General features: G+C 35.2%; 2 long non-coding RNA genes across 3 annotated transcripts in view; one reads left to right on the forward strand and one right to left on the reverse strand.

Annotated features, from left to right (window-relative positions):
- Window positions 1–3,030: 3,030 nt before the first annotated feature.
- Window positions 3,031–20,110, reverse strand: part of LOC148970486 (uncharacterized) — a 76,481-nt gene continuing 59,401 nt past the window's right edge. For both annotated transcript variants that reach the window (XR_016148335.1, XR_016148336.1), the window contains exons 2-3: window positions 5,399–5,493; window positions 3,031–4,189 (exon numbers count right to left, since the gene is read on the reverse strand). This is a non-coding gene — a long non-coding RNA (uncharacterized LOC148970486). The remainder of the gene's footprint in view (window positions 4,190–5,398; window positions 5,494–20,110) is intronic.
- On the forward strand, window positions 8,019–19,043 carry LOC148970487 (uncharacterized). Its single transcript, XR_016148662.1, has 3 exons — window positions 8,019–8,370; window positions 8,509–8,602; window positions 18,438–19,043. It is a non-coding gene; the product is annotated as an uncharacterized LOC148970487 (long non-coding RNA).

The following is a 20,110-nucleotide window of genomic DNA, read 5'->3' on the forward strand; positions in this document are numbered from 1 at the left end:
TAGAGAGAGAGCGTGTGTGTGCATGCAGAGAGAGGGTGTCACGGTATTGTGCAAAGCATAAAGGGATGATGACAAACGCACCTGCCCGGGATGGGGATTAGCATTGGGTTTGCTGGGATATCAGGTTAAACCGTCCCGTGGATTTCACGCTCGAGCTCCTGGAGTCTCAGACGCGGACGACTCGGCTCTTTTAAAATATACATCAGATTCTGGAGCCGTCGCTCTCATGCCATGCAAAAAATGCTTGATAAGTCTGGACAGACACTGCTTTCCTTCTCGCTCTATTTCGGTTTCTTTTGTTTGACACCCACACTAATGATACGTTGCCAAGGGGCTTTTAATGTGGCTCCATCCAAAATATGGTTGACATGTAGATGCACAAAATTATAAAAAAGGAGAAATCTTTTATTGTGCCAAGTGTGATATTTGAAATCATTTGTACCATTAGCTGTTGGGTTTCTCAGCAAACTATGTTATTTATGTTTTTTTTTATCTATTTATTATCTCATGTTTTTATCTGTTTTTGTGTAAATGTGTATGTGTTGGCTACCTGTTGTGAACTAAATTGCCCCTTGGGGACATTAAAGATATTTCAACTTCAACTGATTGTTGTATTCATGTTGGCTTGCCAAAACTTACATACCATTTAAAAAGAAAAAAAGGTTTTATTAGTCTACATCATCATCATGATGTGCATCTAACATTTATATTTACTCATTTAGCAGATGATTTTGTTCAAAGCAACTTTAAAACTTTAAAAACTTTAACAATTATTATAAAAAATAATTATTATTATTAGTACATTTTTTTATTTATTCATATTTTAAAATGTTTTTTTAGATATGCTGCTCAAACTAGTAAAAAAATGGATAGAAAGGTTTTTTTTGTAATATTAATAAAAATATATGCAAAAAATAATGCCAAACTACTTTTTTTTTAATATTTTTTTTTTCCTTCAGTCTGGGTTTAGAACACTCACATTAACTTTACAAAGTTAAACAAATTATTACTTATTTATAAAGGTATAAAAACTTCAAAATGTTTTTTTTTTTTTACTGAGACTTGCTTGAATACAGTTTGAATAAACCTTATAAAATCATAATTTTATCATAGACCTATTATAAAGTATATATATATATATATATATATATATATATATATATATATATATATATATATATATAAATATAAAACTAAGCCTTTGGCTGTTTTTCATCATTACGACCGCAGAACAGTCGCGTCAATTTTATAAACATATAAAAATGATCATTCAAATATTATAAGAAAACTTTTTTATAAAATGACTTTTTTCTTCATCGCGAGCTCTGAACAGTCAGAGCAACGTAATATTTCTCTAATGTAAATCCCACAAGAAATTAATTTGACTAATCTAATCCCCTAAGTGAACTGAAATCTGTTAAGGCCAAAATATCACAAAACGATTTCTGCGTTAGCAACATGTTGAATTTGCTTTTGTTTTCTTTAATCGTCTACAAATCCCCAGTGGAAACGAAGGCATTACAGAGTTGCAAAGACGGCTCAGACACGACGGGGGGAGCCGTTAGGATTTCGCCTGTGATTTTGGCTGGCGAGTCTGTGTGCAAACAAAGTTCACTGTCAACTAAATCAGTTGTGACAGAAAACCAAGAGCATCAGAAAGATTACAAGCGTCCTGTACTAGAGAAGCAGGACATCTGTGATACTACAGTATATACCAACACACACCAAAGATTCCCAGCCGAACCCCGATATGATCCGAGGTCCTTTCTTGGAAAGAGCGGCTCTGTATTTGTTTTACATGCGCAACGGAAAGGGCTCGAGGGTTTCTCTACAGTACACACAGCTCATAATCCTCAGATCCTGTCAGCACACACAAGCAGAGAGGGATCAAAACAAAACCCGGGGCCAAAAAACGAACTGTCTCTCTCAGAGAAAGAGGTCGCGTCTCAAATGCAAGCGGCTATCAGACTTGGCAGGGCTCCTGAGTGGCCTTAGTGCGGCTCCTACATCAGTTCTCGTGTACACACTCTGATAAACACATTCAAGCGCGTTCACACGGAATGTTTTACTGATATTCATTCACACTTTTATGTTTGCTTGTTTATCGGTTCATTTATATCAGGTCCTTTGCTTGATATAACAACAGCAACATTCAATTATACTTCATATTGTAATATACCAAACTACTTACAATCATTTTTTATTATTAGTTTATTTGTCAGGGACACATTATTACACACATAATTATCACAGTCAAAGCCATAACAATATGTGTAGATGTGTTGCATAAAAGGTTTCTAGCCAAAAGACTAATTTGCAACTTTTACCTTTCTGAAAAGTATATAAAAAATATATATATTAAAATTAACCAACATAGTGTGAGTTACACATCATGCAGCATATACATTGCACACTAATATATTACCTCAACAACAACAAAAAATTGTTTAAAAAAATAATTATTTTTTATTATTTTTTATGAATTATTTAAAAAAAATAATTATTATTGTGGTCTAAAGATTAGACATACAAAACAATCAGTATAATAATTTAAAAACTAAATTATAATAATTGTCAATAATTATTATTAGTGAGCTAACATATTTTTACAATGATAATAACTATAATTGAAATTTCAGATCTGCTAACTGGTTCTCAAAAAACAAGTAAAAATGAGTTATCACTACATGTCAATAAAACAATAATTCTGTATTTCTGTTATCAGACATAATAATCTGCATCATATTTAAAATAAAACTAAAGTATTATTAGTAATAATATGAATCATTTATATTAGTTAGAAAATATTAAATATTGTTTTTTTAAATTTCTAAAAATGTTGATTTACATATTTTATAATATTTAACACTATTAAAAATACGATCTTCAAATCACATATACCAAAAGGCAGAAATAAGAGAATAATTATTAGATTATATCATCAGACACTTACATATAAAAATAATCTGTATCATATACAAAAATTGAAATAATAATAATACAAATAATTTTTATTATTAGTTAGCCAGAGTACATTTTAAAAATAATTTTGTCTACAATAATAAATAATCATCAATGATTTAAAAATCATTTAAAGAAAAAGAAAGAAAAACACCAGATGTCAAAAAGCTGAAATAAAACAATAATAATTATAATAAAGGTTCTGCAAAAAAAGTTTATTGCATTGTTTATATAAAATTACTAACAATGTGTTTTATTTACTATATGAATGCAATACACGATACAGTCATAAAAGTTTTGAGATCTTGTAGACAGGAAGTGATGGAGGAAGTGATGTAAGGGGGAGGAAAACAGTTTCAGGCTGAAAGCTGAGATAGATTTGTGTATCTTCAGCATAACTATGAACATTAAGACCATGATGTTGAATGATCTGACCGAGAGGAAGCATACAGATTAGAAACAGAAGTGGACCAAGAACAGAACCTTGAGGTACACCATGGGGAACACTAAAAGTGTGCTTATTAATGCTTTTGTGTGTTTATTAATTAAGTTATCCACCGAAAGACAGTACCAGTGAGAAGTACTGAATGGCAAACGGTATTAAAAGCTCCATTTAGGAGTCATTTGATTATAATTGTTGAATTAATTGGATTTTTAATTTGGTTGTGTGTTCATTTTGAACACTAGAAAACATGAATAGAATCTGTATCGCTTGTTAAACACAAAAGAGTTAATCTCTGTGAAGTCTGTGTTTGTTCTCATAATGGGTGGCCCCGCCTCCACCTCTGACTCCACCCCCACAGTGATCTCTCTCTCTCGGCGTTTGGCCCTGAATTTTTGAGTTGCCATTCAAGCATCAAAGCACATTTAAAGTTGTTCAAAACAAACAGGCCGGCATTCTGCTGCCGCTGCTCACAGTAGCCGCAGGTTTTCTTCATTTTCCCCCTCTCTCTCTCTCTCTCGCTCGCTCTCTCTTATTCCCCCTCCTCCTCTGAAACGAGTCCAGAACATCCTGTTCTCTGAGTCAGTCAAGCTCCAAGCCCGTCGGGAATAACCGTATTTGTGGCTGAGCTGAGGGGCTAACAGAAATGGCCCAGTTGCTTTGACCTATACTGTTTTAATAAAATCACTCTGAGCGTAAACATTGCTGCGGGGCCAGACGTCGCTGCCACAGCGAGCGCTGCTGTTTCGTAACTTGTGTCCCTCCATTAGATCAGTGTGAACCTTGCTAGGGTAAACACACACACACAACAACAACAACAACAAAGCACATGAGGTCAAGCCGTACAGCTACTGACACACACCTGAAATTAAAGGAACATTCTCGGTTCAGTATATATATATATGGATCGACCACAAAACATTATTTTTTGTACAATCCAATTCGATTAGGATTATCGTGTCAACATTTCGATATCACGATGAATTGCATCCTCACTTTTCAATGTTACACTAAAATCACATCAGAGAAGCTCATAGGCTATAACTGATTTTGGTCTATTACTGTATCGATGCAGAATGGTCCAGAAGCGATTCATTTCAACACTCCTAATATCTAATCCACCGACAGGAATTATGCTGGTAATGCACATTCATCCATCAAGAAAAGTAGTTCCACCTTAAAAAGGGCAGTTTAAATAATTCAATTTAAAAATGTTAACATTTTTAGTTATATACATATATATTATTGTTTTAAATATACTGCATGTGCAATTTTCATTAAAAAAACTATTTTACATTTTTAATTTATTATATTTACATTTATTCTGTATATTTACTTTACAATTAATAAAACATATTATTGTTATGTATTAAGTTCAATATTAAGTTTGATTTTCAAAATAAGCTTCCTAATAATATTATGTGACTTAAATGCCAAATGATCATTTTTAATGTTGATATTTTAGGCTTATTATGTGTGTGTGTGTGTGTGTTAATAACAATATTTCATTTAATAATAAATGCCAAATGATGATGATTTATTTATAAAATGTAAAATACACCTGCAAATATTGTAAATTTAGTTTATAAATAAATGAAATTTATACATAAATGATGTATAATATATTTACACAATATATATAACAGGAATGTTTGAAATGTAGAATATTTTCCCCAAAAAAAAAAAAAAAAATATATATATATACACACTCTGAAACACACACACACACACACACACACACATATATATATATATATATATACACACACACACACACTAAAAAATGCTGGGTTGTTTTAACCCAAATGGGTTTTTCCATATTTGACCCAAACAAGCCAGCATTTTTTAAGAGTGTAAATATATATATTTGTTTGTATTTTGTGAAAATATTCTACATTTCAAACATTCCTCTTGGAAACAGGTCCAGTCCTTGTTTTAAATGAGATGATTTTCCACACAGACGGAGAACGACCCACGTGTAAGAGTTTCTCTTACCGTTGCATGATGGTCCTCCTCAACATGGCGACCAGTGCGTCTGGAGAATAACAAACCTCTGATATCCATGTTCATGATGCGCATGTCCATAAAATCTATAAACAGACAAAAATATTAAAACCATACAACAACAAAAATTCATTTTAATCAATACTTTGCAGATCTCCAGGACCTGCACACACACACTGCAAGAAAAACTACCAGTCCAACCACTTATAAAGGACATTTTAGGGTGTTTTTTTCACCCTGAGAAATGTGGAGAATCGTCTGCAGTGCTCAAAGGGGGCGTGGCCAGTCGTTAGTCATTAACGAGCTGTCAATCACAGAACACATACACACGCAGGGCCTCACGCAAAGGAGCCAGAGGACACAGACCCTGACACACACTTGAGTGACCCGCGACAGGCAGAACAATGAGAGAGCGAAACACAAATGAACTGACCTCTGCTTTTATGGGTTACGCTCCCCAAAACTGACTATGGATGAAGCTGCAATTAGTCTTGACGGACCATTTCCCTATATATGGGGCTTTGTGAGGTGCACAATGAGTCCGTATGATATTGAGCTCCTGATATGATCCTATGGATATGAGCTTTGTGTGAGCAACAGATGATATTTGTTGTCTACCAAAATAACCAAGTGTCTTATTTGCATACTTAAACATGCCATTTCAGAAATGTTTTAATGCATTTTTTGTGCAATTTTTAATGCAATCAATCAACTGGGGAAGGATGGTGATATTTATTAGTTACAATTTTTAACCTATTCACAATAGGCCTAATTCAAACTGCGAATCAAGTATTGCACTCCTGTAGAGTTTAACAGTGATTGAGATTTCACTTTTGGCCTATTTACTATATAAGCTGCCTAATTCCTCTCACAAAGTTACTCAACACTCCTAAAATGACAGCGTGACATAACTTCCAAATCAGGATTAAATATGAAGCCGCTGTCCGCCTGTGGATAGGTATATACGGATATCTGGAGAAACGCACGCAGGATTAAACTGGCCTATTGCATATTTGGGAGCATCAAGACAAAACAAATTGGATTCAGATGAAACATAAACAGCTGTAACATTACATTTAACAAGCAGATTCAAATATTCTGACATAAAGGCAATTATAGCATATGTGTGTACGTGTGTGTTTACATCACCTGCCAAGTTAAGTCATCTTCATTTATATAGCAATGATTGTTCCAAAGCTGCTTTACAGAGAAAACACACACACACACCTGCCACTATTAGGTGTCTCACAATCTCTCTTGTGTAACATGTTCTGAGGCTTGTTTCTTGATATCTTTGCAGATCACATGACTAGGTTAGCACAACCCCATCAGCCCCTGCTGGTAGACGCCACAACTACTGTATACATTACACTTCATTTCTGAGTGGATTTGACTGCAATGATCACCTCATCAGATCTGGCTGAAACCACTGATCAGTCAGTCTGAGAGACGCGGAGTTCGTGCAAATATCACAGGAGAGGGCATGAAGCATTATGTAATAATTCAATGTTCAGTTTTAGAGTTATATGCAGTTTTGAAGTATATATGCGCAACTAACTCGTCTCTGGAAACTCCCTCATGAAACATAGTTGAAACATAGGTTAAAAATAGTTTTCGGTTTTTAAAATATTATACATGATTTGATAATATTAGAATAAAAAACTTAAACAAAAATTAGAATTGTTGCCTTGGCATCTAGCTGAAATATTATAATTTAATATAATTAATAAAAATTATAATATAATTTTTTTTTTAAATTATTATTACATTTTGCATTTAAATAACATTATTATTAGCATTTTGTAAATATAGGCTACTGAATAAATGTAAATATATATTAAATAAAAAGTGCTAAGATGACTAAAACTGAAAAATAAATAAATAAATCTAAAGAGAATAATAAAATAAACATGAAAAAAGCACATAACACAATTACTAAAACTGAAAATATAAATCAGTTTTATTTATAAATAATGCAAAAGTAACAAATCCAATGCATCCAAAACTCAACTTATATTGTTACAACTAATAAAAAACCCTTTTATTAAATACTTATGGACTAAAAGCCTAAAAGCCTAAAAATGCCATTTAATTGTATTGCATTTTATTTATTAAATAAACGTCTTATTTTATAAATATACATACAACATCGACCTAATAAAGAACCAACTTCCTCCATGATAACTCAAATATATGCTATTTTCGCATCCATTGAGAAAAATCATGCTCTCTGACTGCATCTTTATAATGCAATCGACGTGACGCGTGAGGGATTGGGGAGGGAGCGGGGCTAGACTTCACAGAGAGGATGGATGCCACGGTGTGTGTGTGTGTCAGTATTCGACTTTGTACACTGTGTTCTGAGTATGCAGTGTTGTGTAACAACCTTAAAAACAGATTATTTCCCCTAATGGCACGTCCGTTTGGACTGAAGTACACACGGCTGAAAATAAACACAAAATAAATGTTTCAAATGCAAAAAGCGATTTTGAATTGCACTGAAACCTCCCGTCACACCACACAGATTACTGCATTTATTTGGGATCATGCCAATATGTCTCGGAACAAAAAGCACACGCTAAACTCTCACTATGCTTGTCTGAAATAATCACTAACCTAGATTAAGACATCATTAGCGCTCTGAACCAGCTGGGCTCAAAAGGTGGTCCGGCTGAGCGCCGTTTCAGACAGGATTCAGACTTAACAAACCCAGCAGGCTCACTAGAAGAGAGTCAGCCAGAACCAAACTCAGTCACCCTTAAAAAGCCCAGCAGTCGGCGTGATGGGGAAGTGGGGTCGGTCACGTGGGCTCACACCATCTGGCTCACCGGCGTTCCCTCCAAAAAGAGGGACAAGACAGAGACGGTGCCCTGGAGTGAACTACAGACAGTTTACATAACCAGTCCTCTGAGGCGCTGGTTTCACTGCTAGTGACTTCAAACAAGAGAGCAAACAAACTCCAGGTAACAGGGAGCGCTCTCAGAAAGAGAAATCAAATTTGCCTTGATCTTTTGGCATATAAGAGACCTTTGTAGCATTAAACCATCCTGTAAGTCTCAGAGCTCAAATCATTCTCATCATGGCTCGTTTTTATATTCCAGGATTTGTGACGTCACACAGAGAAATACATGTCTGCCTCCAGAGATCGACCAATAGTTTTACATCATCACATCACTGGGATTCAGTTGCTTAACGGTATGTTCAGATTATAATGACTGACGCTGATACACTGATACAGTATACAGATGTGTGATCAGATTATAATGACTGACGCTGATACACTGATACAGTATACAGATGTGTGATCAGATTATAATGACTGACGCTGATACACTGATACAGTATACAGATGTGTGTTCAGATTATAATGACTGATGCTGATACACTGATACAGTATACAGATGTGTGTTCAGATTATAATGACTGACGCTGATACACTGATACAGTATACAGATGTGTGATCAGATTATAATGACTGACGCTGATACACTGATACAGTATACAGATGTGTGATCAGATTATAATGACTGACGCTGATACACTGATACAGTATACAGATGTGTGTTCAGATTATAATGACTGACGCTGATACACTGATACAGTATACAGATGTGTGTTCAGATTATAATGACTGACGCTGATACACTGATACAGTATACAGATGTGTGATCAGATTATAATGACTGACTCTGATACACTGATACAGTATACAGATGTGTGTTCAGATTATAATGACTGACGCTGATACACTGATACAGTATACAGATGTGTGATCAGATTATAATGACTGACTCTGATACACTGATACAGTATACAGATGTGTGTTCAGATTATAATGACTGACTCTGATACACTGATACAGTATACAGATGTGTGTTCAGATTATAATGACTGACGCTGATACACTGATACAGTATACAGATGTGTGATCAGATTATAATGACTGACGCTGATACACTGATACAGTATACAGATGTGTGTTCAGATTATAATGACTGATGCTGATACACTGATACAGTATACAGATGTGTGATCAGATTATAATGACTGACGCTGATACACTGATACAGTATACAGATGTGTGATCAGATTATAATGACTGACGCTGATACACTGATACAGTATACAGATGTGTGATCAGATTATAATGACTGACGCTGATACACTGATACAGTATACAGATGTGTGTTCAGATTATAATGACTGACGCTGATACACTGATACAGTATACAGATGTGTGTTCAGATTATAATGACTGACGCTGATACACTGATACAGTATACAGATGTGTGATCAGATTATAATGACTGACTCTGATACACTGATACAGTATACAGATGTGTGTTCAGATTATAATGACTGACTCTGATACACTGATACAGTATACAGATGTGTGTTCAGATTATAATGACTGACGCTGATACACTGATACAGTATACAGATGTGTGTTCAGATTATAATGACTGACGCTGATACACTGATACAGTATACAGATGTGTGATCAGATTATAATGACTGACTCTGATACACTGATACAGTATACAGATGTGTGATCAGATTATAATGACTGACGCTGATACACTGATACAGTATACAGATGTGTGATCAGATTATAATGACTGATGCTGATACACTGATACAGTATACAGATGTGTGATCAGATTATAATGACTGATGCTGATACACTGATACAGTATACAGATGTGTGTTCAGATTATAATGACTGACGCTGATACACTGATACAGTATACAGATGTGTGATCAGATTATAATGACTAATGCTGATACACTGTCATACAGTATACAGATGTGTGTTCAGATTATAATGACTGACGCTGATACACTGATACAGTATACAGATGTGTGATCAGATTATAATGACTGATGCTGATACACTGATACAGTATACAGATGTGTGTTCAGATTATAATGACTGACGCTGATACACTGATACAGTATACAGATGTGTGATCAGATTATAATGACTGACGCTGATACACTGATACAGTATACAGATGTGTGTTCAGATTATAATGACTGACGCTGATACACTGATACAGTATACAGATGTGTGATCAGATTATAATGACTGATGCTGATACACTGATACAGTATACAGATGTGTGTTCAGATTATAATGACTGACGCTGATACACTGATACAGTATACAGATGTGTGATCAGATTATAATGACTGATGCTGATACACTGATACAGTATACAGATGTGTGATCAGATTATAATGACTGACGCTGATACACTGATACAGTATACAGATGTGTGATCAGATTATAATGACTGACGCTGATACACTGATACAGTATACAGATGTGTGATCAGATTATAATGACTGACGCTGATACAATGATACAGTATACAGATGTGTGATCAGATTATAATGACTGACGCTGATACACTGATACAGTATACAGATGTGTGATCAGATTATAATGACTGATGCTGATACACTGATACAGTATACAGATGTGTGATCAGATTATAATGACTGACGCTGATACACTGATACAGTATACAGATGTGTGTTCAGATTATAATGACTGACTCTGATACACTGATACAGTATACAGATGTGTGATCAGATTATAATGACTGATGCTGATACACTGATACAGTATACAGATGTGTGTTCAGATTATAATGACTGACTCTGATACACTGATACAGTATACAGATGTGTGTTCAGATTATAATGACTGACGCTGATACACTGATACAGTATACAGATGTGTGATCAGATTATAATGACTGACGCTGATACACTGATACAGTATACAGATGTGTGTTCAGATTATAATGACTGATGCTGATACACTGATACAGTATACAGATGTGTGATCAGATTATAATGACTGACGCTGATACACTGATACAGTATACAGATGTGTGATCAGATTATAATGACTGACGCTGATACACTGATACAGTATACAGATGTGTGATCAGATTATAATGACTGACGCTGATACACTGATACAGTATACAGATGTGTGTTCAGATTATAATGACTGACGCTGATACACTGATACAGTATACAGATGTGTGTTCAGATTATAATGACTGACGCTGATACACTGATACAGTATACAGATGTGTGATCAGATTATAATGACTGACTCTGATACACTGATACAGTATACAGATGTGTGTTCAGATTATAATGACTGACTCTGATACACTGATACAGTATACAGATGTGTGTTCAGATTATAATGACTGACGCTGATACACTGATACAGTATACAGATGTGTGTTCAGATTATAATGACTGACGCTGATACACTGATACAGTATACAGATGTGTGATCAGATTATAATGACTGACTCTGATACACTGATACAGTATACAGATGTGTGATCAGATTATAATGACTGACGCTGATACACTGATACAGTATACAGATGTGTGATCAGATTATAATGACTGATGCTGATACACTGATACAGTATACAGATGTGTGATCAGATTATAATGACTGATGCTGATACACTGATACAGTATACAGATGTGTGTTCAGATTATAATGACTGACGCTGATACACTGATACAGTATACAGATGTGTGATCAGATTATAATGACTAATGCTGATACACTGTCATACAGTATACAGATGTGTGTTCAGATTATAATGACTGACGCTGATACACTGATACAGTATACAGATGTGTGATCAGATTATAATGACTGATGCTGATACACTGATACAGTATACAGATGTGTGTTCAGATTATAATGACTGACGCTGATACACTGATACAGTATACAGATGTGTGATCAGATTATAATGACTGACGCTGATACACTGATACAGTATACAGATGTGTGTTCAGATTATAATGACTGACGCTGATACACTGATACAGTATACAGATGTGTGATCAGATTATAATGACTGATGCTGATACACTGATACAGTATACAGATGTGTGTTCAGATTATAATGACTGACGCTGATACACTGATACAGTATACAGATGTGTGATCAGATTATAATGACTGATGCTGATACACTGATACAGTATACAGATGTGTGATCAGATTATAATGACTGACGCTGATACACTGATACAGTATACAGATGTGTGATCAGATTATAATGACTGACGCTGATACACTGATACAGTATACAGATGTGTGATCAGATTATAATGACTGACGCTGATACAATGATACAGTATACAGATGTGTGATCAGATTATAATGACTGACGCTGATACACTGATACAGTATACAGATGTGTGATCAGATTATAATGACTGATGCTGATACACTGATACAGTATACAGATGTGTGATCAGATTATAATGACTGACGCTGATACACTGATACAGTATACAGATGTGTGATCAGATTATAATGACTGACGCTGATACACTGATACAGTATACAGATGTGTGATCAGATTATAATGACTGACGCTGATACACTGATACAGTATACAGATGTGTGATCAGATTATAATGACTGATGCTGATACACTGATACAGTATACAGATGTGTGATCAGATTATAATGACTGACGCTGATACACTGATACAGTATACAGATGTGTGATCAGATTATAATGACTGACGCTGATACACTGATACAGTATACAGATGTGTGATCAGATTATAATGACTGACGCTGATACACTGATACAGTATACAGATGTGTGATCAGATTATAATGACTGATGCTGATACACTGTCATACAGTATACAGATGTGTGATCAGATTATAATGACTGACGCTGATACACTGATACAGTATACAGATGTGTGATCAGATTATAATGACTGATGCTGATACACTGTCATACAGTATACAGATGTGTGATCAGATTATAATGACTGATGCTGATACACTGATACAGTATACAGATGTGTGTTCAGATTATAATGACTGACGCTGATACACTGATACAGTATACAGATGTGTGTTCAGATTATAATGACTGACGCTGATACACTGATACAGTATACAGATGTGTGATCAGATTATAATGACTGATGCTGATACACTGATACAGTATACAGATGTGTGTTCAGATTATAATGACTGACGCTGATACACTGATACAGTATACAGATGTGTGATCAGATTATAATGACTGATGCTGATACACTGATACAGTATACAGATGTGTGATCAGATTATAATGACTGATGCTGATACACTGATACAGTATACAGATGTGTGATCAGATTATAATGACTGATGCTGATACACTGTCATACAGTATACAGATGTGTGATCAGATTATAATGACTGATGCTGATACACTGATACAGTATACAGATGTGTGTTCAGATTATAATGACTGATGCTGATACACTGATACAGTATACAGATGTGTGTTCAGATTATAATGACTGACTCTGATACACTGATACAGTATACAGATGTGTGTTCAGATTATAATGACTGACTCTGATACACTGATACAGTATACAGATGTGTGATCAGATTATAATGACTGACGCTGATACACTGATACAGTATACAGATGTGTGATCAGATTATAATGACTGACTCTGATACACTGATACAGTATACAGATGTGTGTTCAGATTATAATGACTGATGCTGATACACTGATACAGTATACAGATGTGTGTTCAGATTATAATGACTGATGCTGATACACTGATACAGTATACAGATGTGTGATCAGATTATAATGACTGATGCTGATACACTGATACAGTATACAGATGTGTGTTCAGATTATAATGACTGACGCTGATACACTGATACAGTATACAGATGTGTGATCAGATTATAATGACTGACGCTGATACACTGATACAGTATACAGATGTGTGATCAGATTATAATAACTGATGCTGATACACTGATACAGTATACAGATGTGTGATCAGATTATAATGACTGACGCTGATACACTGATACAGTATACAGATGTGTGATCAGATTATAATGACTGATGCTGATACACTGATACAGTATACAGATGTGTGATCAGATTATAATGACTGACGCTGATACACTGATACAGTATACAGATGTGTGATCAGATTATAATGACTGACGCTGATACACTGATACAGTATACAGATGTGTGATCAGATTATAATGACTGATGCTGATACACTGATACAGTATACAGATGTGTGTTCAGATTATAATGACTGATGCTGATACACTGATACAGTATACAGATGTGTGATCAGATTATAATGACTGACTCTGATACACTGATACAGTATACAGATGTGTGATCAGATTATAATGACTGACGCTGATACACTGATACAGTATACAGATGTGTGATCAGATTATAATGACTGACGCTGATACACCGATACAGTATACAGATGTGTGATCAGATTATAATGACTGACGCTGATACACTGATACAGTATACAGATGTGTGTTCAGATTATAATGACTGACTCTGATACACTGATACAGTATACAGATGTGTGATCTGATTATAATGACTGATGCTGATACACTGATACAGTATACAGATGTGTGTTCAGATTATAATGACTGACGCTGATACACTGATACAGTATACAGATGTGTGTTCAGATTATAATGACTGACGCTGATACACTGATACAGTATACAGATGTGTGATCTGATTATAATGACTGATGCTGATACACTGATACAGTATACAGATGTGTGATCAGATTATAATGACTGACTCTGATACACTGATACAGTATACAGATGTGTGATCAGATTATAATGACTGATGCTGATACACTGATACAGTATACAGATGTGTGTTCAGATTATAATGACTGACGCTGATACACTGATACAGTATACAGATGTGTGATCAGATTATAATGACTGATGCTGATACACTGATACAGTATACAGATGTGTGATCAGATTATAATGACTGATGCTGATACACTGATACAGTATACAGATGTGTGATCAGATTATAATGACTGATGCTGATACACTGATACAGTATACAGATGTGTGATCAGATTATAATGACTGACGCTGATACACTGATACAGTATACAGATGTGTGTTCAGATTATATTGACTGACGCTGATACACTGATACAGTATACAGATGTGTGATCAGATTATAATGACTGACGCTGATACACTGATACAGTATACAGATGTGTGATCAGATTATAATGACTGATGCTGATACACTGATACAGTATACAGATGTGTGTTCAGATTATATTGACTGACGCTGATACACTGATACAGTATACAGATGTGTGATCAGATTATAATGACTGACGCTGATACACTGATACAGTATACAGATGTGTGTTCAGATTATAATGACTGACGCTGATACACTGATACAGTATACAGATGTGTGATCAGATTATAATGACTGATGCTGATACACTGATACAGTATACAGATGTGTGTTCAGATTATAATGACTGACTCTGATACACTGATACAGTATACAGATGTGTGTTCAGATTATATTGACTGACGCTGATACACTGATACAGTATACAGATGTGTGATCAGATTATAATGACTGACGCTGATACACTGATACAGTATACAGATGTGTGTTCAGATTATAATGACTGACGCTGATACACTGATACAGTATACAGATGTGTGTTCAGATTATAATGACTGATGCTGATACACTGATACAGTATACAGATGTGTGTTCAGATTATATTGACTGACGCTGATACACTGATACAGTATACAGATGTGTGTTCAGATTATAACGACTGACGCTGATACACTGATACAGTATACAGATGTGTGATCAGATTATAATGACTGACGCTGATACACTGATACAGTATACAGATGTGTGATCAGATTATAATGACTGACGCTGATACACTGATACAGTATACAGATGTGTGATCAGATTATAATGACTGATGCTGATACACTGATACAGTATACAGATGTGTGTTCAGATTATAACGACTGACTCTGATACACTGATACAGTATACAGATGTGTGATCAGATTATAATGACTGACGCTGATACACTGATACAGTATACAGATGTGTGATCAGATTATAATGACTGACTCTGATACACTGATACAGTATACAGATGTGTGATCAGATTATAATGACTGACGCTGATACACTGATACAGTATACAGATGTATGATCAGATTATAATGACTGACGCTGATACACTGATACAGTATACAGATGTGTGTTCAGATTATAATGACTGACGCTGATACACTGATACAGTATACAGATGTGTGTTCAGATTATAACGACTGACTCTGATACACTGATACAGTATACAGATGTGTGATCAGATTATAATGACTGATGCTGATACACTGATACAGTATACAGATGTGTGTTCAGATTATAATGACTGACGCTGATACACTGATACAGTATACAGATGTGTGATCAGATTATAATGACTGACTCTGATACACTGATACAGTATACAGATGTGTGATCAGATTATAATGACTGACGCTGATACACTGATACAGTATACAGATGTGTGATCAGATTATAATGACTGATGCTGATACACTGATACAGTATACAGATGTGTGTTCAGATTATAACGACTGACTCTGATACACTGATACAGTATACAGATGTGTGATCAGATTATAATGACTGACGCTGATACACTGATACAGTATACAGATGTGTGTTCAGATTATAATGACTGACGCTGATACACTGATACAGTATACAGATGTGTGTTCAGATTATAACGACTGACTCTGATACACTGATACAGTATACAGATGTGTGTTCAGATTATAATGACTGATGCTGATACACTGATACAGTATACAGATGTGTGATCAGATTATAATGACTGACGCTGATACACTGATACAGTATACAGATGTGTGATCAGATTATAATGACTGATGCTGATACACTGATACAGTATACAGATGTGTGTTCAGATTATAATGACTGACTCTGATACACTGATACAGTATACAGATGTGTGTTCAGATTATAATGACTGACGCTGATACACTGATACAGTATACAGATGTGTGATCAGATTATAATGACTGACTCTGATACACTGATACAGTATACAGATGTGTGATCAGATTATAATGACTGACGCTGATACACTGATACAGTATACAGATGTGTGATCAGATTATAATGACTGACGCTGATACACTGATACAGTATACAGATGTGTGATCAGATTATAACGACTGACTCTGATACACTGATACAGTATACAGATGTGTGTTCAGATTATAATGACTGACTCTGATACACTGATACAGTATACAGATGTGTGTTCAGATTATAATGACTGACGCTGATACACTGATACAGTATACAGATGTGTGATCAGATTATAATGACTGACTCTGATACACTGATACAGTATACAGATGTGTGTTCAGATTATAATGACTGACGCTGATACACTGATACAGTATACAGATGTGTGATCAGATTATAATGACTGACGCTGATACACTGATACAGTATACAGATGTGTGATCAGATTATAATGACTGATGCTGATACACTGTCATACAGTATACAGATGTGTGATCAGATTATAATGACTGACTCTGATACACTGATACAGTATACAGATGTGTGTTCAGATTATAATGACTGACGCTGATACACTGATACAGTATACAGATGTGTGATCAGATTATAATGACTGACGCTGATACACTGATACAGTATACAGATGTGTGTTCAGATTATAATGACTGACGCTGATACACTGATACTTCAATAACATTATAAGTGAACCTCAAGGAATATTACAACACAATACTAAAACAATCCATGTCATGACTTCTTTAAACTAACGTTCTGGCAAGGTTTTCCCAAATCTGAGCAATAACGTCGAACATTTGTTTAAATTGAGCTGGTCTCTAATAATGTTCACAAAACTTATTATCGGCCATGGAACTTTTACAGTATTACAGTATTCAACAAGCATTTTAGTCTGTCTAATAGAGCGTTTTACTTTAAAATCATTGCAGTGTCTTTGTAATTATAACAGGGTTATTTTGCCTCAAGTACATTTTTCAGTGTACTTACAGATGGACATCAAAACTCAAAGAATAACAGCGTCTGGAGCTTCACCCTCCAGGTCACCGAGTTCATCACAACTCGTCTGAAGCACATCTCAGCGGGCGGGTTCTTATCACAAAAGTGGTCCACAACTGACCATCATCATGCACACAGAGGACAAAAGTCTTTTGTTCTGATCAAAATCTGCGTCCAATTAAAATCTCAGCACAAATCCATCGTGACAGAGTCCAAATTAGACAGATGTCAACGTGAACTACCATAAAAAGAAAATACAAACCAGAACAAATATTACAGGCAAACTTTAAATATCTTTGGTGACCAATGTAAAAATAAAGAGGCAATCTCACTTATTAATTCCTGCATATGACAGATGTTTTTTAAATTTAATTATTGTTTTATCCAAAACGTATTTAATCAGTTCACACAGAGCTAGGAAACAACAATCAATGCACCAGAACGTGCATCAAATCCACACTTAAATGAATAGGGTTCAAGATAATTCTCAATGTTATTAAAAACCACAGCCGGTTCATGTTAAAGTGTAAATAACGGCCTTCAACCAAGTCATGCATGATGAATTGTGCATTTACCTGATCGGACATTAAAGGGGTGGTTTACTGCTTTTTTTATTTACATGATTGTGTTCATGGGTTTATTTTACTTTTTTTTAAAGTCTTATTTTTCATAAATTGCACCTTTATTATAAGCCGCTTTCTCTCCGCTGGAGGGAGGGTTGATGTATAAATGTGTGGGTTAGTGACGTCTAAAACCCAGCTGTAGTCCCAATCGATTCGTTTTTGTAGGCATTAAACTTTTAAACAAGGCATTTAAACAAAAAAGACACATGCTGCGTCCCAATCCGCATACTATCCGTCCTAAATAGTATTCGAAAATAGAATTAGTACGTCCCAAATCGTAGTATGTTGAAATGAGTGTTTCAAAGATACCCGGATGGTCTACTATATCCGGTCAGAATCCGAAGTGTAGATTGATGCACGGTTAGAAGAACTACAAACACGTAAAAAGTGTTAAAAAAACTACAGACACGGAGGACGCGCGAGTCCCGCGGCTGTGTTGAGAGGTTTAGATAAAGAGCTTTGAGTGATTAATTATCAGCATCTAATCTGACGAAAATGAATTTATTCAATGTTGTGCACATTATATTGCATATAGCATTGTGAACTTTTGTAAAAACACGTTTAGCCATTGCTTTTTAAATGCATCATCATTATATTCAAAGTGCAAACACGAGGAGAGTCTCTGCATGAAAAACCCACGTCTGGCAGGTGAACGTGCTCCGAAACGGTAGGAAATCAAATTTGATAGAATAGAGGATTTTAACTGTGACGAGATGATTGACAGGGCAGTTTCCGGTGACAGGTGACGTGATCGTATGTCCCAAAGATTGCCTACTCTTTTTTCCAACTTTTTCTTCACAAAAAGAGTACATACTTTTAGGGCGTAGTATAAGTAAGCGAATTACACTGAACTTTCAGCGCTGCACTTTGCAGATACTGTTCATGCACCAACAGCAACATTACACACTATTTGAAATGAAAAAAGTGAAATCGCAAATCAACCCCCCCTTTAACAAGACTCTTCCTGACTGTATTTAGGGTATAAAACATTCATTCAAACGCCTCTGGTTTCCGTACATAACAGGGTTTATGCCTTATTTTGA

This window comes from Pimephales promelas, chromosome 21, assembly GCF_988280905.1.
Source record: "Pimephales promelas chromosome 21, fPimPro1.hap1.1, whole genome shotgun sequence".
NCBI lineage: Eukaryota > Metazoa > Chordata > Actinopteri > Cypriniformes > Leuciscidae > Pimephales > Pimephales promelas.